Source organism: Atractosteus spatula, chromosome 4 (genome assembly GCF_055471065.1).
Source record: "Atractosteus spatula isolate fAtrSpa1 chromosome 4, fAtrSpa1.hap1, whole genome shotgun sequence".
In the NCBI taxonomy this organism is placed as follows: domain Eukaryota; kingdom Metazoa; phylum Chordata; class Actinopteri; order Semionotiformes; family Lepisosteidae; genus Atractosteus; species Atractosteus spatula.
In genome coordinates, this window is record NC_142709.1 from 25,856,600 (window position 1) to 25,883,611 (window position 27,012).

A 27,012-nucleotide genomic window follows, 5' to 3' on the forward strand; every position below is an offset into this window, starting at 1 on the left:
ATGCACTGGTTTTAAATACAGGTGCTCCCCAGGGTTGTGTATTATCACCTCTTCTGTTCTCAATATACACGTATACTAATAAACTAACATGGTTCTCGTGGGACCAACATCTGGATGAATAAACTTACTTTAAAAACATCAGTATCCTTAAAAACAGGTGTCTAGTACATTAGAAATAAATGTAACCAAAACCAAAGAGCTTCTTTTCAATGGTTAAACTGATGGAGGGCAATCTTTGCAGACAACAGTACTCAACAGTCAGTCTGTAGAGGTTGTGGAGAGTTTTAAATATCTGGGAATCCACATTGATCAGAGGCTGAGTTACACTGAGAATATAGACAACATTTTTAAGAAAGCAATTCACAGGCTGTTTACAATTCAAAGACTCAGGAACTTTAATGTTAGTCAAAATGTCCAAGAGATGGCATATAAAAGCCTTGTTGAGAGCATCCTCGTATTTAACTTGACAATTTGGTATGGAAATCAGGGATTGAAAAGCAAAACCAAACTGTCCAGAATTGTGAAAATGGCAGTAAAAATAATTGGGAAACAGCAGTCCCAGCTCTGCAACTTATATCATAATACAGTTCTCAGAATGGCAAGGAACATCACAGTTGATTCCGCACATCCACTCCATTCTCAATTCATAATGTTTCCAGGAAGACAGTATAGGGTACCAAATTGAAATAAAAACATTTATAAGAAGTCCTTTTTCCCCTCTGCAATAAAACTACTCAATGAAGGTATGTAAATGTATCCCCCCTCTACCTATTTATCCATCTGTTTATGTATCACATACTGTTGTTTTGATTTTTGTGATTTTATGTGACTCTTATGTTTTACTTGTGTTTTTTGTACTTCTGTGGGAGAAGTCAAAGACAAATTTCCACAAAAAAGTATTTTATAAAGTAAAATTTATTAAGTAAAATAGCCAATAAAGTACATACAAAAAGAAGTGATACTGTATATATATGCTATGAGAAAGACATTTATTCCAAATAAGGGGTTCAGTGACCAATCCCAAAAGCACGAACTATTGTGATTCTGAATACATAACACAAACCGTATACCATAAATGCCACTGATATTTAGTGATTTCCATATAATGTCATGTCATTTACCAAACCGCTTTATACCATATGGTGTCGTGGGAAGCCAGAGCCTACCCAGCAAGTAACGAGTGCAAGGCAGGGTACACCCTAGATGGGGTTCCAGTCTAACACAAGGCAAAGGCAAGCCAATCATACATGGGGACAATTTGGAGGCCACGGGGGGAAATTTTGCCCGGATACTGGGATAACTCCTTACTCTTATCGAGAAATGCCAAGGGATCTTTAGTGACCACTGAGAGTCAGGACCTCAGTTTAACGTCTCATCCGAAACATGGCGTCCACTACAGTATAGTGTCCCCGCCACTATACCGGGGCATTAGGACCCACATAGATCGCAGGGTGGGTGCCCACCACTGGTCCCACTAACACCACTTTCAGCAGCAACCATAGGTCTCTCATCCAGGTACTGACCAGGCTCAACCCTACTTATCTTCAGTGGGTAGCCAGTTGAGAGCTGCAGGGTGATATGGTTGCTTCCTGCGATTTTCATATAGTCTGAATGTTAAATACTTTAGTCACGCTGATATTAAAGTCACCCCTGCATATTATTGGAGAAGAAGGACATTCTTCATAACGTTCAGTGCTTTCAGTTAACAGCTGTTGTGCTTACAATTGTATCTAAACTTATAAGGACAATTTATTAGCCAGCTAAAATGAAAGGATGTATCCCTACCTCTGCATTCTGAAGCCTGTATTCTGGACAAAACAGTAATACTTAATTAAAAAAAAGTATTTTTCTTGGTGCATAGACTGCTGTTAATGAATTTATCAAAAACTTTAAATATATATATATATCTATTAAACTCTGCAATTCCTTAGTAATACTAAAGTGAATAGAACAGAAAAGAGAATTTAACTACAGAGGAAATATTCAGCTGTGTTCTGAATAAATATGGAAAACTCTTTTCAAACGAATTTAAATGCTACCTAAAAAAAGCTTTTACAATTTATGGTAACATACTTATCTCAAGGACTGAATACACCCAGATGTTGTTGATGAGAAAAAAGTGCTTCTGCAATGAAAGTCAGCAAAAACAAATTTGTTTAGAATAAAAAAAGCTGAGATGTTTGAAATTTAAGAATGCACGAAATACTGTATTCCTCTTTTAGAGATACAATCTTATGCACCTCAACATAAAAATTGACAGCTCATAACATTCAATTCTAATTTAATGCTAACATTTTGTCATCGTAATAGATTATTTGTAGCAAACGTGTATGTGTGCTAGGAGATTTGTGTTTGTAGCATGTTATCTATCAATTTATCTAAGAGTTAATTGGGTATATTATCACTCATTTTTCTTCAAGACGTTCAAGACACAGTCTTAGTTATTTGATTGAAGTAAAATTCACATTGTGAGCTAAAGCAGACAGGAATATATACTACCAAAACATTTAAACTCTCAAAAGCATAGAGTACTGTGTAGAGAATTATAGCCTACTAAAATCTGAAGTTTTTATTTTGCCCAGATACTCTTCACAGGCAAGAACCCTATATAAAGTATCTCTGAAGAAAGCAAGCAATGTCGCAGCAAATAATACTCCTTACATAAGTTATATTGAACATATTTTATGGACACAGAGTATAAATACAAATTTAAAAATGTAGTAGTGCTCTTCTGTGTCCTTTTTTATTAGCTGGTCTTTGTTATAAACTGTCAGACATCTTCAGTAAATCATTATTTTAATTTCTAAAAAAACTGCAAGTATGCTTACCTGGATCTAATATAAAAGTAAACACTATAGACCATAGTTTACCTGTATTATAAACCATGTCAAGCACATTAAAACAGATAAATGTATTCAAAATTGCTTTGTCAAGCAATTCCTATGGATGCAGAATAAAAATGAAGCAACATACTTTTTCTAATATTTTAATTCTAGAGATCACAAAACCAAAATAACTTTACTCACACATACAGTACACTTATTGAAGATAATTTTTAATGCCTCAAATGTCTGAAAGTTGATATCAAAATGATGTCCAAGCATCTATCTTTGTCTACCAATAAACATTTAATTCTGTAGTTGTACTTGTTTCATTAATGCAAAGTCCCTGACCCAAGTGATATCTTCTGGTCCAGCTGTGATGAGGGTGAGTAATCCATCACTGAGACTGCGGATTGAGCACTTCTCCATGCTCCATATGCTGCATAGTTTGATCCATCACACAGTCACAATAAGGGCTTGTACTGATTCCCCATCTTTAAAGGCTGGCAAGACTTGGACCATGATCAGTCCATGAGGGATCAGGGGGAGCAATGGATCAGTATTGCATCACAGCCCTTGTCAATGCCCAGTCATGCCAGGGGAAGCTAATGATCTGACTAGCAGACTAAATTCAGACTAAAGATAAGCTTCAGCAGAAGAGCTTCAAAGGATCCTAGTCCAATTTTCAAATCTAAGAAGATTCTGTAGTATATGTTATACAGTACATACAAGTTTGTGTTAGTATTATATACCTCATTTGTAATACAGTATATGCTGTAACTCTACAGTAAATCCATGGTTTAATTGACTAAAAGGGGTGGAGACAAAGGTTGATTATGTTTTTTCAGCCAAAAAGCACACTGTTACGTCCCAGTGTGTGTTCTGTGTGTGTGTTTTTCTGTTATGTCCACACTGTTGACCCTTGATTGTTCTCCCTTCCCCATTGGCCCACCATTACACCACACTTTCAGTTGATGTCATCATCAATTAGCTGTCAGCCAATTAGAACACATCTTATTCAGCATATAACCTGGAGGTTTGCAGCAAGGAGAGGCCTTTCGTTTGACTTCGGTCCCGTTTGGTTTTGGTTATCGCTTTGCTTCGCTTCTGGTTATTGCTTCGGCTTCGTTTGTTGGTTTGTTTTGCTTTGTGTGTGTATTTTCGTATAGCTTCGGCTTTGTTGTTTTGTTGGTTTCTTTGTACTTTCGTTTGTTTGTGTGTTCATCCTTGTTTAGCCATTACCTTGCCCCAGTGTTACATGTTCAACTTTTGTGTTCTTTTGTACCCTGCTCCTGTTGATTACTCTTGTTTTCCCTTATTTGTATTCCTGGTTCACTTGTGTTTTTGTGTGAACTTTTGTATATAAGGTTAGTTTAGGTTGTTGGGTACACTTACACACTTAGTTGATTTTGTATTAGTACACTAGTTTAGTACGGGTGAGTGCCGTTTGTCTTGTATGGTTTTGGGTAGTCAGTGCAGGTTAGCTAGGGTGTTGAAGATGCCGAAGACCATGTGTTTCGGGTTTTGTTTTGTAGTCAGATTAGCTTTCCCTCACTGTCCTAGCCAGCTCCATTTTGTTTGTTATTTTCTTTCCTTTGGCACCACTCTAGTTCCTTACCCTTGTTATCATGCTTTCTAGTCCCTCACCAAAACCCCCCTGCTTCCAAAAGAATTATCCTAAATGTTACACCCCTTTGTCCCTAGACACTTGGGGTCGTAACACACACTATTATATGAGACTACATATATATACAGTGCAGTATGCACATACATAATTGCACTGTATACTAATATGAATAGTATTACATAATACCGTATTGTATTGTTCATATAAATACACTGGATTGTATACCCTCACTTCACCTTAATAGGGAGAAGATTAATAGGGAGAAAGATGTATCCATTATTGATGGCAGTCCATTAAATTACCAATAAGTTATTTCAAGCTTAAACATATACATGAGAATAAAATGTCAGAAGTAAATCAAACTTTTTTGGAATGGAAACAGACTACTGGAAGTTCATTCTTTATACCCTTGAGGTCTCTTGGGGACCCTTGATCCCTGTGACTTGTTGACAACTATGGGTATCAATCAGTGTAAACAGCGAGAATTTGCACACAGTGACACCAAAATCTTTTCCTTGCTGATTTTACATTCTGACGGAGATGTCTAGTGCTTTTAAATTGGGATATTTTCCATGAGAGAATACCAGAAGTGACCAGTCTTATTGATATTGTACATTTGGGATAATGTGATGCCTTCATCTTGGATTAAGTTATTCAATTTCTTACAGAATGGCTTTATTCAGTGGATGCTTCACCATAGGTTCTTTAATTCACTATACCATGACATTTACAAAATTGGCAAAGCCATTTATCATAATATATGAAATTTATTTCAAGTGTAAATATATTGTCAGTATATTGGCTGCAGATCACAGTTCAACAGCACATAGTTTCTCTACCTAAGAAAGTAAGCTCATCAATGAAGAAATTATTCTTGCAAATGAATCAGGATGTGCAGACCAAACACCTAGCCTTGAACTCACTGAAGCTTAGCAACCTAACAATAATGAAAAAAATACTAACAGGGAGCACATGATAAACAGTGAGTTAGTGAACAGGATGCACTTGACTGCGCTCTTGAAAAATTCTAGTTCTCAGTGGAAAATAAGTGTTAAAATGAATAGTCTTTTTTTAATTAATAGTTTATGTGAAACAAACATTGTAAGTAAGCAGCTGCTGCTTCTTATATTTTCTGAATTGTTTGTGTGATAGTGGACTCTAACACTGGCAGTCTCCTGCTTTGCAAGGTGAACAAAGCAGGCTTCTCTCAAGTCCTTCTCTCAGGTCTCTGATTCCTGGTTTGGATTCTAACACTCATTACAAAAACACATTAATATTTAATGAATTATGTATACATTTGCATACTTTGTGGTAGAAGAATTATTAATATGAACGTATTGGATGCTGTAGTTTGCTTGGACCTATGCCACAGCTCTAAGACAATAATTAATTTTGCGGTGCGCTTTATGCAGTCTACCGCAAGTTACCCTAAATTCTCCTATGGTACTGCAAGCAAAATAATAGTATCCGGAATTTCCGCAAGGTGGAGCTAATAAAGCTCAACCTCTCATGTTTGAGCTGTCGCCATCAAAGTCTTTAATGAAGATATTACTAATAGTATTAATAATGAATGACCTTGGACAAGCTGTAAACTCAAAGTATTGCCCTGGTCCACATTCTTTTTTTCATTAACCGTCTTTGTAAAAGTAACACCACAGCATTTCGCAATCACGGATTTTTTTTCCAATCATGCAGAGTACAGTAATTTTTGAGAATCTCTGATTCACCATGCCTTTCACATGCTCATAAAAGAGATTGATTTAGGAACATAAACATATTACTGTATGCAAACTGTACTGTATACAGTATGTATATGTATATTTAATGTCTTTACTGTGCCCGTTTAAGTATTGAATATTTATATGGAATTTTACCACTGAAGGGAAATCTTAGTAGCTGAGCATAAAAAGAATAGGAGCATACTGTAATGCGTGTGAAGGCCATAAACGATATTACTTTTGGAACATAAACATACAGTATATGGCTGGTCTCAGTACTTTAAAGAAAAAATACACACCAGTATTCCATTTCTCCCTAAGCATCGAAGTCTTTAACTAACGTGATACCGGAGTCAACAAGCATACTTTTAGAATTTGATTAAAAGGGAATATAATATGGAATCATGTATCTAAAGAAATTAATAACTATATAATTATATTCATGTACCGCAACACAAGCCGGAATCCAGCCAGAGCCATGGCTTTTTTTTTAACAAACATTTCTTTGAAAAAATAAAACGTTTCCCTGGGTCAGAGATTAAATAAAACATCTCACACCAAACAAATTTATATTTCTAAATATCACAACATGATCGAATTTAAGTCATTTTAATAACAATGAATAGTCACCTATGCGTTACAATATAAACATTTATATTGATTTAAATTGCGTTTAAATCGCCTTTATTTAAAACCCATAAATAAAGCCGATACTGTTTAGACTTTTAATTATTTAAAACTGTATTACAGCACCACAATGCACAATGCAACGTAAATCGCTATCTTTGTCTTCTGCGTAATAATGTTCACCTCTCTGTCCAGCAAATTAACAATAGTAATAATAATGAACTTTATTGTATATGGCGCCTTTAAAGGTGGCTCCTCAAAGCGCTTTACAGGATAAAAACAATAACAACAATACTGTTAGGCTGGGCAAACGATTTTTTTTTTAAGAAATACAAAATGAGATATAATGATGTGTTCCGGCTTAGACATTAACGAAGAGCATAACACGTGGGCGGCGTAGCGGTCGGCTCTGGCTTTCCCATCTGCTGTATACCGATACACTGCAAGTACAGCCCCCCTCTCTGCGGGAGTGCTGGCTGTGACAAATTAAACCGGTTTCACAGGTATTTTCAAAGTAGAAGGGGGCGAGATTTCCAGCGAAAGACACCTCCCCCCCTCAAAAACCCAGTAAGTACAGTACTTACTAGTTAAGAAAGCTAGGCTCCTCAATGAAATCGCTTTAACATGCTAATACGTTGGTGTAACAGTCCGGGCGTGGCAAGCTTCTAACATTTTTCCAAGAAAGTTTAGCCTTTGTCACTAATGAAACCACTAAATAAAGACATAAATATAGAAATCTTAAGATTTTTAAAATACATGACTTTGCTAAAATTTATTTAAAAATAAAAACAATTACAAATGCCAGCAGAGAGAGAGAACAGGGGAGGGATGTTGGTTTTGCATAAGGGGCGGGGCTATTGAAATGAGGTCTATTTTGGAATGTGGAGTTACATGTTCTGGCTGTTTGTGAATTATCGTTGTTGAGTATGCAGTGTTGAGGTATTGATTTTGTGTAATGCTTTATGTTGAAAATTGAGGTGGATTTTGTTTATGATAAAGAGGATAAACTGGGATGGGAGGAGGGTTTGGTTTTGCATAAGGGGCGGGATTATGTTAATTGGAGGAATTTGAGAGAGTTTAATGGTTTGATATATTTGATTTTGTATTGTGGTTGTTATCTATGTTTTTGGTTGGTATTATGTTTATATGGTTGTTTTTGTTGGTTGGTCGTTATTATGGTTATTATGTTTATTGTGTCATTTTTGATTATTGGATGTAATAATCAAAAGAGAGAGAGAGAGCGAGCGCCTTCTTTTTACTTTTGTAGCCAAAGGGCCTTGCAGATCAGATTCCCTTCCCCCTACGGAAAGACAGACACATGTTTTCACAGTTTAGAAGCCGCTCTTCAGACGCAGGCGAGCGAGCAGCCCCTAGATAAAACATCAACTTTGTTTAAACTCCAACGAAAGTATTAATGTTTTTTTTAATCAAATTCTAAAAGTATGCTTGTTGACTCCAGTATCACGTTAGTTAAAGACTTCGATGCTTAAAATGTTTAGGGAGAAATGGAATACTAGTGTGTATGTTTTCTTTAAAGTACCGAGACCAGCCATATACTGTATGTTTATGTTCCAAAATTAATATTGTTTATGGCCTTCACATGCGTTACAGTATGCTCCTATTCTTTTTATGCTCAGCTACTAAGATTTCCCTTCAGTGGTAAAATTCCATATAAATATTCAATACTAAAACGGGCAGAGAGAGAGACAGAGAGAGAGAGAGAGAGAGAGAGAGAGACACCAAGGGGTGCGGAACCAGGGAACTATTTACATGGAAAATGGGCGATCTCCCCAGACTGTACGCCTGCAAAGCCAGACTGATCTGCAAGGCCATTTGAAACAAAACAATAACTAAAAATAAGATACAATCTACAGACATTCACAACATAAACATATCTTAAAACATTTACGTATGTTGTTAAATTATTACTTTAGGTTACTGAAACAGCCATCTTTAACCATTCCGTGTCTGAGTTGCTGCAGGTAGAGACACGTTCGAAAAAAAGTTCATCCCAGCTACAATACATTATTTTTAATATTTTTGTGGTAAGAGGGAGCAAAACATCAGTATTTACTGCTAGTAATTAGTGTACGATCTATAGTTGAAATCTGAGCCTAAATAAAAAGAAAAAGCATTTTCAGAGAGCAATTACGCTGTATTTATGTAGAATAAGTGATTAGGTTTATGAGAAATCTAATTACTTATTCGTTTAAAACGCTATATAAAATAAAGTTTATTATTAACTTGCTGGACAGAGTGGTGAACATTATTATATATAAGATAACGATTTATGTTAAAAGACATTTAATTAAACACGGGTTTGTGATTTAAATGGGAATGGGGGTGACGGGAACTCTTAATCTAAATAAAGATAAAATAAATAAAACAGGTTTCGATAGTTAATAACCACTTTTTATGCAAGAAACAGGGGTGATTTTTCTTCCTCCTGATCAGTTTAGAAAACTGTGTACGCTGTAAGGTTTTTACTTCTTAATTAAACTTTTAAAATATACGTTTCGAATAGAAAGAAATCCTCTTCCTGGTACAGTATGTATAGCAGACCAGCAACCGTCTTTTTTCTCCAACCAGAGGAGTGTCAGATAGTGTCAACCAATCACCATTCTGAAGCCCTACCGTAATCTCTGGTATAGGGAGACCCCAGAATTCTGTGCCATAGTTTAGATAGATGATAGATACTTTTATTGATCCCGTGAGGAAAATAAAGTAAATCATTTTCATTTTAGGAAATTATTAAACGCTCGGTTAAAAGCAAAGGAGATTGTCTGTTATAGTGGACATAAAAACAAGAGTTTGCTGCGGCGTTATTGGAAACCCAAATTTAACAAAAAATCGCTGGCATTATATCCTAGAAGACACAGACCGGTGCCAGACTGGGAGAATGCCCGCAGCATAAAAGAAAATGCCTGATGAACTAGGGATTGGACAGTTTCCAAGTGCTTGTACAATCGATGGAAATGTTCAAATAAATGTGCAAAAGAAATAAACAGAATAATCATTTATTTCTTTATCATATTGGCTTGCTAATGTCCTCTCTTTGCTAGTTAGTGGCTCTGTTTCTGCGTTGGGTAGCAACGGGTGACTGTTCTCAGGTGGAAGATGTAAACAGCTTAATTTTCGTGTTATATAATTTTTTAAAATTAAAATTAATTCTATACAGCAATCGCATATTTGGGTACCGTTTCATAAAACTTTCATGCTTAAAATGTTTAGGGAGAAATTAAAGACTGGTGTGTATTTTTTTCTATAAACTACCAAGACCAGCCATACACAGTACAGTTTACATACAGTAATGTTTATGTTCCTAAATTAATATCGTTTATGACCTTCAGATGCGTTATGCTCCTCTTCTTTTTATGCTCAGCTACTAAAATTTCCCTTTAGTGGTAAAATTCCATATAAATATTCAAGACTAAGCGGATTAAAATGTGCACAGTAAAGAGATTAAATGATTAAATCTTTTCACTACTGACCAATGCACCACGAGTGCCCCTGTCGGTCATTTTGGCCAGCCAATCACTTACCGTGGTGCCCTGCGGTGGCTTGTGGGTAGTTTACCGTACTGCGGGTTTGTACCGTGCATTTTGAATGGCTGCATCTGTACTGTGGTTATTTTGGAAAAGTTTTACGTGCTCCTTCTGAATATATTCAGTTTATATACTTTGTAAAAAGTTATGTTTGAACCTTTTCTGTGAATACTTACGCTAATCGCAGTAAAAAAAACACATACTTTTTAGAATTTGATTAATAGGGATTATAATATGGAATCGCATATCTAAAGAAATTAATAACGATATAATTATATTCATATAGCTCAAATTATCACAGTAGTACACTTTCTTTGTAAATGTCTGCATCAGTTTAACTCAATCCTCCGTGATTTTGTGTGTAATGTAATGGCTTAGGCGTGTGCCTTGTATGCTGGAGATCAGGGGCTTGAACCCAGTTGTCACCATGAAATTTCTTTTAACAAATAAACATTTCTTTGAAAAACCAAAATAGCAAATATTATGGACACTATATTGACATTTTTTATATTTCTATAGTATCATAACATGTTTGAAGGTAAGTGATTTATTAATAACTAAATTAATTTATAATTTATAATAATTTAAAACTGCTACTGTATTGCCACTATAGTATAGCTTGTGGGAAATACATTTATTTGTCCTGCATCAAAGTTTAACTCATTCATGGTGCCCTACACTACAAATTCCAAGCATTTTATTTTGTCTATTGTTACAATATCGACAACAATGTAGTTAAAAGGAACATCAAAATGGTTGATCGAGTTAACAGTCTGGGTGTGGTTGGTTTTGACTTGAGTGAAAGGTACCTGTCTTTCTTTGAAAGATTTGCCTATTCTACTTGTACATGAGAATACAGGGGGGAAGGAAAAGTGCCCACGGTAATTTGTTTTCACAGACAAAGTTGTGTTGTGTTAATAAAAACTATGCTTAACAATGTCGCTTGTAAGAGCAAGGTGACTTTCTGCTCTTAACCAGTTTTTACAGCTTTTAAAGTCATGCAATGTTTGAGTTAGGCAGGAACATGTCATTGTATCTTATTTTTTTATTTCATTTTTTTAAATAAATATAAGGCAACCAGCAATCAAATGTCCTGTTGTTTTTTCTTAACACTAATTTTTCCATACTGTAGTTTGAGTCTTTGTGTAAGCTGTAAGTTCTTTTTACTTCTTAATTAAACATTTGAAACACTTTAATTTGGTAAAAGCAACATGCATTCCGTACAGAAATAAAATGTTTTCTACAGGTGTTAAGCAGATTAGCAGGTTGCTGACAAAATAGCGCACTGTCCACCACTTAATATAAACAAGATCTAGTACCTGGTGCAGTTCATAAAGCCAGAATTATGTACTATCCCTACATCTGCAAAACACCTGATTTACTGTAAAGCTTTCAGTGCTTCATTTGTGTATATTCTAATCACAGTGGGGGCAGGGTGTGTGGGGAAAGGTTTATGCTGCAGTTGAATTGGGGATCTGTATTCTTCACACCTGTAACATTGTTTTCTCTGAAAGCGTTTTCTTCTCTGTTTAGCTGATCTTTTGCTGCCTAAGCATGCTTACACAGCTCCCTAGGTGAATTCTCGTACTTGTTCCTTTACTGTAACTACTGCATGACTTCTTTATCCATTTAAGCTAAATGAGGGGAATTAAATCAGTCAGAATCTTGGAGTGCCAATTGTAAAAATAAAATAAAATGAAAGTAATACTCTAATCGCGCATTGAACCATTGGGTGCAGTGCTTTGTCCATTACCACTACAAGGACAATAAAAGTTTTTTAAAAAGAAACGGATGTCAAAATGTTTCCAAAATGTCCACCTGTGATATTTTAGCTACTTAGTTACATGATTCCATATTCATATAACTATCAAGTGATGTTTAATCACTACAACATTTTTATTTTTACAATAACAGCAAGTGGTGTTCTTACTATGTATTCTTAGATAAGGATAAAACATCATAACTTTTTATGAAGTACACAATATAAGCTTAATAATGTTAGAACAAGCACATTAAAACCAGAACCCACTAAGTTACCAAGTTAAAGACTTTGATGCATAAAATATTTATGAATGATTAAATTATTTATGATGAAGGTGGGAGGTTGTGTACTTTTGTCCAACTGAGCAATCTTGCTTTTATCAAATATACTGACTATTTAATGTTTAATGATTAACATGCTGTAATACACAGTTTAAAATTATTAAAAGTCTGAAAAAGTATACTACTTAAATTCTTAATTAGAAAAAGATTGTCCCTCTGCAGTGACCAGGAATCGAAACTGGGAGTTTTCTGGCAACAGTTCAAATGCTGTACATGAGACGTTAAGCTTTATTTGCTTCCCCTGGTGGTTTTACAAAGTGCTTCCAGATACTATTATCATAATTAAATTAAAATGCGGTATAATGCAGTATGATGCGCCACGCCTACTGCGTTTAAACGCAGCGTACTCCGCATATTTTGAATGACTGGATCTGTATTGCACAGCCAAGACAAAATATTATGCTTTATTCCTCATTTTTGCTTTGTTTTTTAGAGGTAGAATGTAATGGTTGTAATAGGAGGTATATTTGTTGAGGACTGTTGTGTTTATGTCTGATCATGAGTGCTCCTGTAGGGGAATACCAGAACCACATGATTATTGCTTGATCCACAATTACCTAACACATACAGAAGATGCTTCACCTTGTAACGGTGCAGTAGCGGTGTACTTTCATAATGATATTCTGATATTATTCTTTTATGCAAACCATCCTTAATACTTATAAAGCATGATTTAGGATATCACAAGGTAATTAATTTTTTGGTCCATGTTGAATATTTCTGTCCAGCATATTTCCAAAATCAAGTCCCAATATAATTAACAATTCTAATTTCCATGTCTGATTGTAAAGTACATTATCGATGTATAACAATAAACCAAATTAACAGAATGAGTTAATAAGTTTTTAGCATGCAATGACTTCCCTACCAATTTGTGTTAGCTGCTAAACAATTGATATTTAGTGTGTAAATCTTTAAATGTGTTCTGAACATTTAAAATGAATTCAGTGGTTATTTTTAGTATTATAACATTATTTGCACTGAAAAAATTCTGTTTAAGCAGGAACATCAATTACAATATTGTATATGTACATAATAAATGAGGAGATTGAAATAGTGTGTAAAAGCAGTCATGTAGTCATGTTTCAAGTGTCCTTGTGTATATAATATCCATAAATTAATATTAATCAATTTTACTCAGTAAATAAAATAAAAAAGATGAATCAGTCTCATAGGCAAAAGTGGTCTTGCTGTTGTTGTGGAAAATACATCATCATTAATACCATCCTTGTGATTTTCAACAGGCAACATAATGAGCTAAATCAGTTAAATGTAACATACTTTTTCATCATTCGATTCCATGTTTCTGAAGAATGCACTTTCATTTTGCAAGATGCCTTGTCTTATTATAAGGTTCATTACTTCTTCTGTCAAACAAAAGTGCTGTATTGCAATTAATATTTTTGGATTGTCATCTGACATTTACTTATTGCTTACAGGCCAACAATCAGAAACGATTTTTCTTTTACAAAAACTAAATAACTTGCTGATGTACCATGCCATTCAAATGTACAGATACAGTATCTTCACTTTGGCCACCTTCACATTTAAATGATTAAAAAATGACATCCCTTATTAAATTACATCTTAACTCACACAACGTATTTCCAAATGACAACAATCATTATGATTATTTTCTGTAAACAATTTTAATAATTTTAATGCTTCAAAATTGAAAAGTTAAAAGAAAATACAGTTTCTCCCCCACAAATGTTTTAAAAAATGATTTCCTTCATACTAACCTACAAATAACTCCAGATACTGAATTCACACAAAAGTAGTAGAATTACAATGCAATAAATATCAGACCCTCTTTCACATTTTGTATTATAAAATTCAGTTATGTTCCATAAGAACATTAGAAAGATTTCAAATGAGAGGAGGACATTCACTCAAAGCTGATGACTGATGTGTGGTGAGCACACTGGTGCACTATGGCTGCTGTCGCATCGTCCAGGTCAGTACTGCACATTGGTGGTGATGGAAGGGACATTACCTGTAAAGCACTTTTAGTGTCCAGAAAAATGCTATATAAGTGTAGGCAATTATTATTATTTCAGATGATCAAGCCCATTTTATAGATTGGTTGGTAATGGACATTTTTTGAAAGAAGCCAGGGCAACCACTCCAACAGTTTCAAACAGCTGAACAGCTTGTTCCATACACCCATTACCCTTTACATAGAAATTAAAACTGATCTTAGTTTTACATACATTGTGACATAGTTTCCACTTATGTTGTCTTGTTTCACTGTTTTACTGTTTATTCTAAAAAAGTCCACTTGATTGACTATTTCAATGCCACAGTTTATTGCTTAAAACTTTCAGGATTTTGAATACTTGGATAAGGCCTTCTCATGGACTTCTCTGTTGAAGAATAAAAAGGTTCACTTTTAGATCCTGTCAGTTTAGGACATTCACTTAAGCCCAGGAATATATCTGGGCGAAACGTTGTATTTTCGTTCTTCTCTTTTCAGCATGGAATTAACCTATTACTTGTCCTTTCCATGAATGCCTACCACCTGTAGTTTGAGAATCAATCTTTTAGTAAAAGATTTACCAAAAGCCTACTGAAAATTTAAATACACAATACTCAATTATCTGCATGTTTCCTTTTCTGATGTTTCTTGTTAAAAGATCATCAACAAAACATTTGAAGCATGACTTATCTTTCCGATATCTATGGTGACACACTTCCTAAGGATCTTTTTTCATATAGGTAATCCTCTAGTTTAGTTCTAACAATTGTTTTCCAAACTGTACAAATTATAGCCATCAGACTTATTTATTTTCAATTAATCGGTTTTCTTTAATTCCCTTACTGTGTTTGTGGATGGGCACTATCCAGTACATTTGTACTACGCTTGACTTGAGCCACAATCTCTTTATTTCTTAAAATACATTTGGTAGGATACCATCTGAGCCTGAAGATTCATTAATTTTGGGTGCCTCTAATGTCTGAAACACTTCTGCCTTTTCTGTGATAATACAGTTTAATAACTTTGTCCTTCTGTTGTCTGATGAATATTGTTTCTTCTTTCTTTTTTTGTGTGAAGAATGAAATTTCAGTATAAATCTTTCCATTAGAACAACTTTCGCAAATGAATACAACAAAGTATGATTTAAAGTTTTTTAAGCTTACACTTTAACTTGTAACGAAATTGGCTGCAAACAAAATGTCATACTGTACATGAAAATTAACAATAGAGCCTTCCCAATTTATTCCAACCCCTGATGAAAAAGAAACAAAAATCATCTTCATTGGTATATATGTAGTTATAATAACTGTGAAACAAAATATTCAGAGTAAATTTTGCTTAGCTCACCTTACTGATGAAATCTGGCAGCCTTGCTGAGGATCCCCCTTCCGTATTGTAAGGATGGAGCCCAGGAGTTGCTGCTGGGGTGTAGATGGGTTGGTGGGAGGGGTACAAGAGAGATGTGCTACCTAATTTCCATGTGCAAGATTTATATACAAGCAGAAGTGTGCAGGATTACAATCTACCCTTCCTCTCCAATTTCTGTTGTAATTTTTGAAGAAATTAAATTCTGATGAAATTATTATTACAGCATCTGTAAGCCAATCTGACTGATTTACCAGAAAAAATAAGCCAAAACATGACAGACTGATGACTCAGTATATTTTAAAGAAAATAAAGAAAACAAAATTCACACATATGAACACCTTGTCTCTACACAAATTGCAATTTTAAATCTAGATGATCAGACACCACACACCATTTTACAATTTATGCTTTGAGTTGACTAAAACATATGTTTACTTACAGATACTGCCATCTACAATGCATGAAGTATCACTCAGTATACCACAGTAGGCACCGTGTTTAAATTGTTAATACTGAAATTTGCCATTATATTGTTGATATATATATTATGCATCCCTGAAACATTTTAATATAATTTTACTGACTGCTTGCAAAAAATAGTGTAAATTATTGCATCTTGATAAAGACTTGAATGGCAGTAATTAATGTACAGTATGGACATCCGGGGATAGTAACAGAAGTCTTTAATGTGTGTACAATATTAGGAAATCTAGGTTTTTGTCCATGCATTCAGCTCTCGTGCTGAATTAAAAACTACTGTATATTCTTTGCTTGGTGGTGGAGGCACTTCCTGTTACATTTTAAAGAGACCTTTTCAAAATAAAAAAATAAAATTTATTAGAAAATAAAGTTAATAAATTCCACTCTCCACTCACAAAATCAAGAAATAATGTAAATATTTGTCTTTGTCTTCTCGTGTCGGAGCTAGTGGTCAAAATATAAAGGATTGGTCAGGACTTGCAGGGCAGCATGATTGAAAGAAAGATTGGCATATCTGCATACCATCAGATACAATCCGAAAATGTTCTATTTAAAATAAGTTAACAAAAACAAGTTAACAAGTGTTCTCAAATCTTGCTGAAGTCTGTAATTGTCATCTTTTTTGGTTTAATATGATTGCACACAAATGCTGCAATAGCCTAGAAAATCCAATTCTGATAAAACCCACTGGGTGACCTCCAGTCAATATGTATGTCAAGAGTCCCTATGCTGCCTAAAATAAATTTATTTATATATATATATTTAATTTTAAAACTTCTATTTAAAATGGAACAGGAAGTGTTTTCCTCACCAAACATAATGTACTGTAGTATTTAATGGCATCCCAATACACAGTGCCACCTAGCAGCACACCCAAGTTAGTCCTCCAGCCCGCATAAACATTATACCTTTTTAAAACAGTGCAAAGACATATCTGCCATAAATAATTAATTGAAAATTAAGGTGGTTCCATTTATTTACATTATTTACAATTTAACTATTCCTTGAAATAAATTTAATAAAATTAAAATTAAATCTACTATAGCATTCAAAGGCCTCTGAATGTTTCCTTGGGATACACATACAGCAGGCATCTTTCAGGATACAAAGTATCATAAACTACCAATTGAATTTGTCTGCATGATAAATTGTGAAATTCATAGCTCCTTAGCAAAGAAGAAGCTATGACTTAAGCAAGACTATGACTTAAGATGATGCCAAACATCATTCGAATCACAACTGAAACGGTGCTTTGTGTTGTGCAAAAATGATGAAACCTAGAAAACAATTTTGCAAACTATGAAATATTGAGGGTTTTCTTTTATATTTTGGTGTTGTTTGGCATCTAGCATGTGAGTGCTAGAGTTCTTGTCAAGATAGAGGAAACAATGAATTCCGCCATGCACCAGGGCATTTTAGCCAGACACCTGGTTCTTTCTACCTAGATTTTTGAGCTTGATTAAAAATGGACAATGATCCAAGTCCAAATTGACAAGTTAACTGTTGACAAAAATAAATGTTCTTGACTGTCTATGTTAATCTCCAGACCTTAAATATGGAGGTACTGTAGGTACCAGGGACACTCCAAGTTTACCTTGTAGTAAGGCAGGGAGCATCTTAATCTCAAAACAGTGAACCATGATTTCATGAATGTGAAATAATAAAGTGACTTATTAATTATAGTTATGGTTAATGGGATTTATTGTAATTATAAACCATGTTTCCAGAAAATATTTAAACACAACAATGTGCTGTTTTAATGTTTGTAATGCATTTGTAATAATTGTAATTCCTTTTTTTTATTTGGCTATTAAGTTTGTCTAAAAATTTATATTTCAGTAAAAATATATTTTAAAATATTTTCTTGTATTAATTGTTAGAGCACCATCCTTTGATCATGAGGTGAATGTGTGGTAGCCAAGCTAAACTATCTGGACTTCTGTGCATTGCTTCTAACAATGCCGGCATAAGGAGTTTGTATTGATAATGACACTATATGATGAGATATCTCAACTTAATGGTTACAAAAAAGAGCATTCAGTGGGAAATTCACCTTGGTTCTAGAAATGATAGTGCCAAAGTTATGAAATGAAAGCACAGCCTTGTGCTGAATCTAGTGCATTAATAGCAGCCACATGTTTTGACAACAGGGTGCATATGTCTATTTAACTGAAACAGAATTGGAGGACAGATTGTCAAGTTTCCAGGTGAAGACTTTTTTGGTTGATATTTCCTCACCTTAATTGATTTGCACAAAAAGTTTTGCAAGTTTATTCATAATATCTAGAATAACTGTGGTAGTTTGTACATGCTGTTTGTATATGTGTAATCAAAGGGCATTATCTGACTTTAACACTCACAATGAAGCTGAAAAGCTTAGTCACCCCCCCCCCCCCTTAAAATAAGGAGACCATACTTCTACATCTCTAATATTGCTTTGTAAAAACTAGATATTGCTGTACCTGGGGATTCTGTATGTACTGCAGGTTTCAGATTATTGGTAATATGTAGTTTTACACAAGTATTCTTTACCTCAATCTTAGCATCTATGGATTTCAAATTGTTTAAGTGAAGTAGTTCATTCTAATTTTTTTCTTTAAAACTTATATGTTCTTAGTAGTAGTGGTGAGTAGATATTGTAGTTTTCTTCTGCTAAATATTTTACATATTTTCAATTCTAGTATACAGTAGCAGGCAGATTATTTAATTGTATTGGCTTCTCAGTCTGATGTGAACTACTAATTGCTGTTCTGTTTGATATGCTTTAATTTGAATAGCATTTAGAAAAGCATTGCAAAAATAGAGTAGAATGCATTCCCAACATTTCTATTATCGTTCACATAAAAAAAAGATTTGAGGATAATAATTAACGGTGATTCATTAATTAATTCACTCATTTCATGGTGACTAGCTGAAGAAATGTTAATTAATCCACTTATTCCAGCACTTTTTTTGTATTCCTGTTCCCAAGGGTAGGACTGCCACCCTTCAAATGTGCCTAATCATTTCAAACTCAATGGGATTTTAGAAGAATGTCACCTGCTTTCATATTAGACTCCCAGCCCCAAAATATTAGAAAGTTTTGCCTCTGGTGTCAGTTTAATAGTTATTTACTGAGTAGCCCTTTTCCCACCAACAGTGATGCATAGTTGCTAGGGGGAACATATATGGACAGCAGATTTCAAAGCTTTCTGTAAATTATCAATTTAAATCAGGACTTTGTCTTCCCAGTCTCTACTGATAAGAAGTGTAACATAACTACAGTATAACATAATACTGACATCACCATGCTTGACAGTAGGGATGGTATTGATGTAATGCACTACAATGGGTTTGTGTCAAAAGCAATAATTTGCTTTTAGACAAAGCTTTTCCAGTTATGTTTTGTCTGATCATAAACCCTTTGCCACATTACCATAAACACTTCGCAGTTACAAAGAAGTGCTTTGTTGCATATGGTATTGTGATGATTTTTTCCGTACCCCCTTTAGAGATTGACCTAGATATTGTTGACTCAATTTCTCTGATCTCAACTATTGAACTCTGTATGCGTTTCAAAGTCACTGTTGTCCTCATGGTGGCATCCCTACATTATTTTCAGAGGCATTCAAGGTATGCAAAGGTATTACATTTATCAATTTGATTTTATTTAAGGCAGAACAGTGGTGCAGTAGCTATTATTACTGACTGGCAGCGCTGGGGCCCTGGGTTCAGTTTCAAGCTTGGGGTGCTATCTGGATGGCACCCCAAGCTGAATGTTGAATGTTCCAGCTGTGGGTTCACACGGGATTCCTCTGGGTGCTCTGGTTTCACAGTCCAAAGACATAGTGGTAGGTAAACTGGTTTCTTGTAAAATTGTCCCTTGTGTGAATGTCTGATTGTCTGTGTCTACAGATGCAGCCATTCAAAATGCACGGTACAAACCCGTACCACATGCAACTACGCACAAGCTACCGCGGCGTACCTCAGTAAGTGATTGACTGGCCAAAATGACTGACAGGGGCACTCTTGGTGCATTGGTCGGTAGTGAAAAGATTTGATAATTTAATCTCTTTACTGTGCACATTTTCATCCGCTTAGTATTGAATATTTATTGGGATTGTATGCTTTATTTGTATCTATATATTTATGGAATTTTACAACTAAAGGGAAATTTTAGTAGCTGAGCATAAAAACAAGAGGAGCATAATGCATCTGAAGGTCATAAACGATATTAATTTAGGAACATAAACATATTATGTAAACTGTATATTGCTGGTGTAGTGTTTCATAGCCGTTCAGGGACGCCAAATATGTAATCATAGTGGCTCTCTGAAGGCACCAGTTCTGTAGGGTTTGGGCATTTACTGAGACAATTATTAATTGTAGCAGTAAATCACAAAGTTGATTCTTTTGATGGCTTTAGAATCCAACCATGCGATATAACTCAAACAACGCACACACGCAGGTACTAATACACGAGGATACATTTATTAATACATAGAATATGCCTTAAACCTAACAGATCTTATCGAGAGGGTTATCAGAATACAAAAGATATATATTCAATCAGTTACGAAGTGTTACACATCAAGAGGACATACGTTCAGTATATCATTCATTAAGACCGTTTCGTAAATGAACTTGGTTATAACTTCTACATTAGATACTCAAAACAAGTACATAACTCTTAGGAATTAAATTGATATCAACTGGTTGGGATAACAATTGAATTCTCGAGCTGTAATGCATTGAAGTTGAATACTCATCCAATTTCTGGGGATTCAGATCTCCTGCAGGCACAAACAATCAGCTGCAGGCTTGTTGCTGTCCAATCCGCGCTCTCTGGCTCCGTGCCAGGCTGTGCTGTGCGGCTTGCGACGGTGCGCTGCAGATGCTCACTGACCGGCTAGTTAGTGTTGGCTTTAACTAGCAAAGTTTGTGCACAGGAGAAAAGATGACTGTGGGTCCCAGCAAGTCAGGAAGAGGACCGGTTCGTTCCTGATGAAGACTAGTTCTGAATAGTGATTCAGCTGTCCACAGTTCCGATCTGTTCACGAGGCCTGCTGCTGGTTACTCTCTGGCAACCTCCACTCTAGACTCTTAGAACAAAGGAAAGTTCTGGCACTCGGACACACTGGCCGTTCCGTGGTTGTCCGGGCTGAGTCTCAGGATGGTCAGGAGGCGCGCTGCGAGAATGTCCTGCCCTTGGGAGCCTTCTGCTCCTGGGCCGTCCTGCCCTGGAATTCTCCTTTGAACTCCCTTTAGAACAGTCCACAGAATCCTCTCCAGAATCTTACTGAATCTCCCGAATCTGAATCTTGTTGAATCTTTCAGGCTCTCTGTGTTGCCTGTTTTTACCTGGAGGAACTTCAGCTCGTTGATTGGCTGAAAGTTCCATGGGCATCAGAGTCCCACGTGGGTTACTCAGCCCTACCAGTCCCTGATTGGTTGATCAAGGTGAGATATGAGTCACTTAGTCCTGACACTTAGTAATGCAGTCCAGATGTCCATCCGGCACTCCCTAGACTGATAGGCGCCAGTGGATGACCATTGATCATGATAGCCAGGCTTAGCTAAGTGCACCCCCCTTTGGGAGCTGTCCTAGGAAACCTTAAATCATCTTGCATGAATAGTTTCTCTGTGGCTGCACCACAGAGATGAACAGAGAAATGGGGCCTCATTTGGGAAGCTCAGAAACACTTAATTCTGCCTTATTATTAAGCCTCGCCGCTACATATCCCCCCTTTTTGAAGGTCACGAGGTCCTGAGGCGTTGTTGCCTTCAAAACAAAACAGAGTTAAGTGATGTCCCTTGCCATTAGAACATTAATCTTAAATGTCTACATTACTCCTCGAGAATTCATACCGGAACCAGCATTGGATACAAACAGGATGAATAACATCTGGAGTATGTATAAACACGGTAGGAGACATTATCTAAGTCTAGGAATTACACATCAGGAAGTTCACTGTCAATATCTGATACCTCTGTGGTAGATATTTGGGGAGAAGTCACTTCCTTTCTTTTGGCATGCTACCTTTGACTCATTCATGCTACCCGGAGTACATCTTGATGTAAGAGTACATCATTCAGAGTACACTGTCAGTCATGATCCAGCTACCCGGCAGCAGTGTTACAATAACACCAGTTCCTGTTCCCAGCCCCCCGATAAACCAGAACACCTGTGTTGGGTATCTGCTAGGGTGGTTTGGAGGTTTGTTCCATTAAAGCAAACTAACTACTTGTACCTCTTCAGGGCTTACTGTTTCTTGGATTTCTATCCAATTCCTTAGTGTGGCACCTGAAGGCATCCATGACCTCAAGTTTGGTCTTATGTTGTCTGGTTCTAGACCGTACAGTGTTAAGTTACCATGCTGTACTATGGCCTCCTCAGGAACTTACAGGAACTGTTTTATTAGGTAGCTGCATCATGCCTGTCACAAGTCATACTGACAGTTAAATGTGGTGTGCCGACCAGCCATTTACTTCCCACCTGCTCTTCATGGGGTTCATTAACCTCCCTCTGCTCGTTAGTAGCTTTACACCCTTCATTGGTGAATCGTTTAGACACAGCCAATGGATAGCTTTGGTAGCCATACCCATCTCAAGATTTGGAAACGAATTCAATCTTGGTTTGCCTTCTGGGTGAGCTATGAACGATGGGGTTAATGTCACACACTCCTCTACTGAGAAGAGTGGAATCAAGTGGGTTGGGAATTGTGCCGTGGTTAGACTGGCTACAGTGGCACTAAGCTCCCTTAACAGGTCTTGTGTCAACATTCTGGCCTGTTGCACACAAGCATAAACCCACTGTATAACACCAACAATCATGTCCACTGGTTGGGGAATAAGGTTTAACCCTGTTGCATAGGAAATTGCCTGTAGGGTTTTCCCTAAGCTTTCCAACTTTTGATACTGTCGATACAGTCTGTCACTACCCTCTGGTATCTCTGACACCTGCCTTCTTGGGGCAGTCAGGGTGAGAGTGCCAGTAGCACACAAACCTACCAGAAAAAGCAAACGTGCAACAGTGGCGGCAGCGATCAGTCCTCCCAAAAGTCTTTTCGGGTGGCTGATCCCAGTCATCTCCTTCTGAGTGACTGTCGCCTTTCTAAGCTGGCGCAGCGTGTACATGGTGTCTTTCTCAGTATGCCATGTGGCATCTTGGGCACCAACATCCTGGAAATCTGAGGAGATCTGACGCAGCTGCTGATGCTGCTCCTCCTTTTCCAGGGCATCTGCTTTTTCGATTTGTTCATGCCTGTGCTCTAGGAACCCTGCAGGGGGCGGTGCAGCGGTGGACCATGCCTGACCCTCGGCTGAGTGGTCATCTGGAGCACCTGAGTGATCTGGGATTGTTACCCCATTCTCACTGTTCAGGTCCACCCTGCACCCTTCCTGATTGAGGAATCCCTCTATCGGCATGTTTACAATCGTTCGCTGGGGGTAGGTGTAGGACACCTGCTCGCTCCCCCCTTCCCTCGCTAGGGGTTCAGGGAGCTGCCCCAGCACTGGGATAGCTAGTTCATTGTCTTTGAACTTACTATCACCCACCAGGCCCATGTCAGTGCAGGCGGGGATTCTGACACCCCTCCTTGCGATGTCCTGCACTGGCAGGCGGGTGACTTGACCATCCAGCTCCAGTCTGGGTGAACCACTGTTGGTCAGACTCAGACTGACAGACTGAGCTGGTGGCTGTAAGAAAACCGGCTCGGCTTTCATTCCCTGTCCCTTCTGGGGGACTGGGTGTGTTGGCAACCCTGCTGTCGAGGCAGGAACACTCAGGTCAGTCTCACTCACTACCTGGTAGTTGTGAGAAATAATGTTACCTGACTGCAGGTTCCCTGGGTCACAGCAGAGGGAATCGGCATCTGGGATCAGGTGTGTCCACAGCGCAGTAGTCTCAGCGTCCAGCTGGACCTCCTGTCTAACCTGTGAATGTTGCACCAGGGGCACCTGGCGGTGGCCCCGTGACAGCTGCTCAAGCAGATCCTCACTAATAGAGGACCTCTCAGGGCTAAGGGTGAGGGCTACATCACCAACCTGCTCTCCTGCCATCTGAATCCCTTCCACCACTGCAGGGTGGTGGTCCTGACCCCTCTTGGGTGCCAGGGTGCACAGGGAAAGCTCCTTTTCATCGCCAGGTGGGGAGATCTGCTCCTCTTTAGGGATGTAAAAGGTGTGTGCTTTACCTGGTGGATCAGGCGGCTGCTCGGAGCACCGCTCCTGTGGCATGGAGGCTGTTGGGACCTTGGCCAGGGCACGACTTCCCTGTATATCCGGGGAACAAGAAAATATTTTTATTTCTTGTCCAGAGGGAACAGAAGGAATCTCCGCATAGGCTTCTGTGTTCGGTGGGCACTGTGTAAGCACAGTCTGCCTCTTGGCCCCCCTTTCCTTCTGTACAGAAGGCTTAGGAGCCTTGACCTGTTTCCACACTTTGCCTTTCTGGTGATCCACCAAAGGTTCCACTCTGAGTCGCATACCCTTTTCTTTTTCTACCCGTTTGAGCTTGCCGTGTGACATCAAACACCTTTCAACCTCAGTGTCAATCAGTGTCTCACTGGGTAAGACATCTCCCATGGCAGCCTTGAGGTAAAAGCTTCGTGCTTTTCCTCTGTGTTTTACTGCCTGCTCTGTGACTTCAGGGGTGGAGTCAGCACTCGCTTGGGAGTGGCTGACCTCATCCAGGCAGGAACCCTTCCGCTCAATCAGATAGACTGAGGGAGGGAGAGGGGGCGGGTCTCCGCCTCCTCCAGTGGAGAGTATCAGCTCATTCACGCTTCCGGCAGCCTTGGGGAGCGGTTGTCCCTGTCCTAATAAAGCTTGTTCAAGCCTGGCCAGGCGGGCGGCTACTGAATCCTTTTGTTCAGCCTTTTCTAGCCCTTTCCCTTCCCCGGTGTTCTCATGGCACTTAGGACGCTGGGTGCGGTCCTGTGTGAGTGCTTTGGAACGGGGCTTAGCCAGCTCAGGAGCCTGTGCTCCTTCGAGCAGGGGGGAATTAACCCTGCTGGCTCTGACGGCGAACACAGTCGCTTTAGCAGCTTTTTGCTCAGAGCGACTTTGGACATCATACTCCCAGGCTTTCTGCGCGAATCTCTTAATATCAGTCATTTTCATGGTCTGTGCATCTGTATGCATTAAGATCATCTTTCTGACTGACGGGTGGAGATTCGCAATGAATAAACCCTTGAAATGTGTGTTCTCTTCGCAACCCTCATAATTTCGCCCTGCAAAATAAGTTCGTCTAAGTCTCTCGTAATATTCGCGAGGGGACTCTGCTCTCTCGTGCTTAATGTTAAGAGCGGCGGCTATCGCGGCAGTCGGGTCAATAAGCGCACTGTATTCTTCGATAAGTGCTTGACATAGCTGCTCAAAGTCATTACAGACTTCTTTCATCTGCCTAGCCATCCACTCATGTACAGCTCTGCTGGTAGTTTTCCTGACCAGAAACACTTTCTCCTGTTCTGTGGCGTTTGGCAGGAACTGCAGGTTATACCTGAGGTCTTGAATATAACTCTCGATATTATTCTCTGACACTGCGGGGTCAAATCTCTCTATGTCCTTCGCTAGCTCTCTCAGAGAATGGAGGTTTATTCTCCTAGCTTCTCCGCTGACGGAGATATGACGGAGATCGTGGTCAGACTTGTCGCTGCTAGAGAGAGTGCTTAATAGCGACTCGAATTCAGACCTTTTAGCAACCATCGTTAAACTTAAAGAGTATTACTTTTAAGTACGAAATCACAGTTTTACCACAGAAAACCACAAGATCAGGTATGCAATCAACCCGGTAGATTGCAAAAGATCACAAAACAATCAAGCACTGCTTAAAGAGCAAGTGGAACTTTTTTTTCTTTCGGCTTTCAGCACACTGTATTGTCGTGTATGAAACCCGCGGCGTTTTATATGAATTATTCCGCTTGGTTGATTCATTTCAGTCTTGCCACGCCCACCCAGGGACGCCAAATAAATGTAGTGTTTCATAGCCGTTCAGGGACGCCAAATATGTAATCATAGTGGCTCTCTGAAGGCACCAGTTCTGTAGGGTTTGGGCATTTACTGAGACAATTATTAATTGTAGCAGTAAATCACAAAGTTGATTCTTTTGATGGCTTTAGAATCCAACCATGCGATATAACTCAAACAACGCACACACGCAGGTACTAATACACGAGGATACATTTATTAATACATAGAATATGCCTTAAACCTAACAGATCTTATCGAGAGGGTTATCAGAATACAAAAGATATATATTCAATCAGTTACGAAGTGTTACACATCAAGAGGACATACGTTCAGTATATCATTCATTAAGACCGTTTCGTAAATGAACTTGGTTATAACTTCTACATTAGATACTCAAAACAAGTACATAACTCTTAGGAATTAAATTGATATCAACTGGTTGGGATAACAATTGAATTCTCGAGCTGTAATGCATTGAAGTTGAATACTCATCCAATTTCTGGGGATTCAGATCTCCTGCAGGCACAAACAATCAGCTGCAGGCTTGTTGCTGTCCAATCCGCGCTCTCTGGCTCCGTGCCAGGCTGTGCTGTGCGGCTTGCGACGGTGCGCTGCAGATGCTCACTGACCGGCTAGTTAGTGTTGGCTTTAACTAGCAAAGTTTGTGCACAGGAGAAAAGATGACTGTGGGTCCCAGCAAGTCAGGAAGAGGACCGGTTCGTTCCTGATGAAGACTAGTTCTGAATAGTGATTCAGCTGTCCACAGTTCCGATCTGTTCACGAGGCCTGCTGC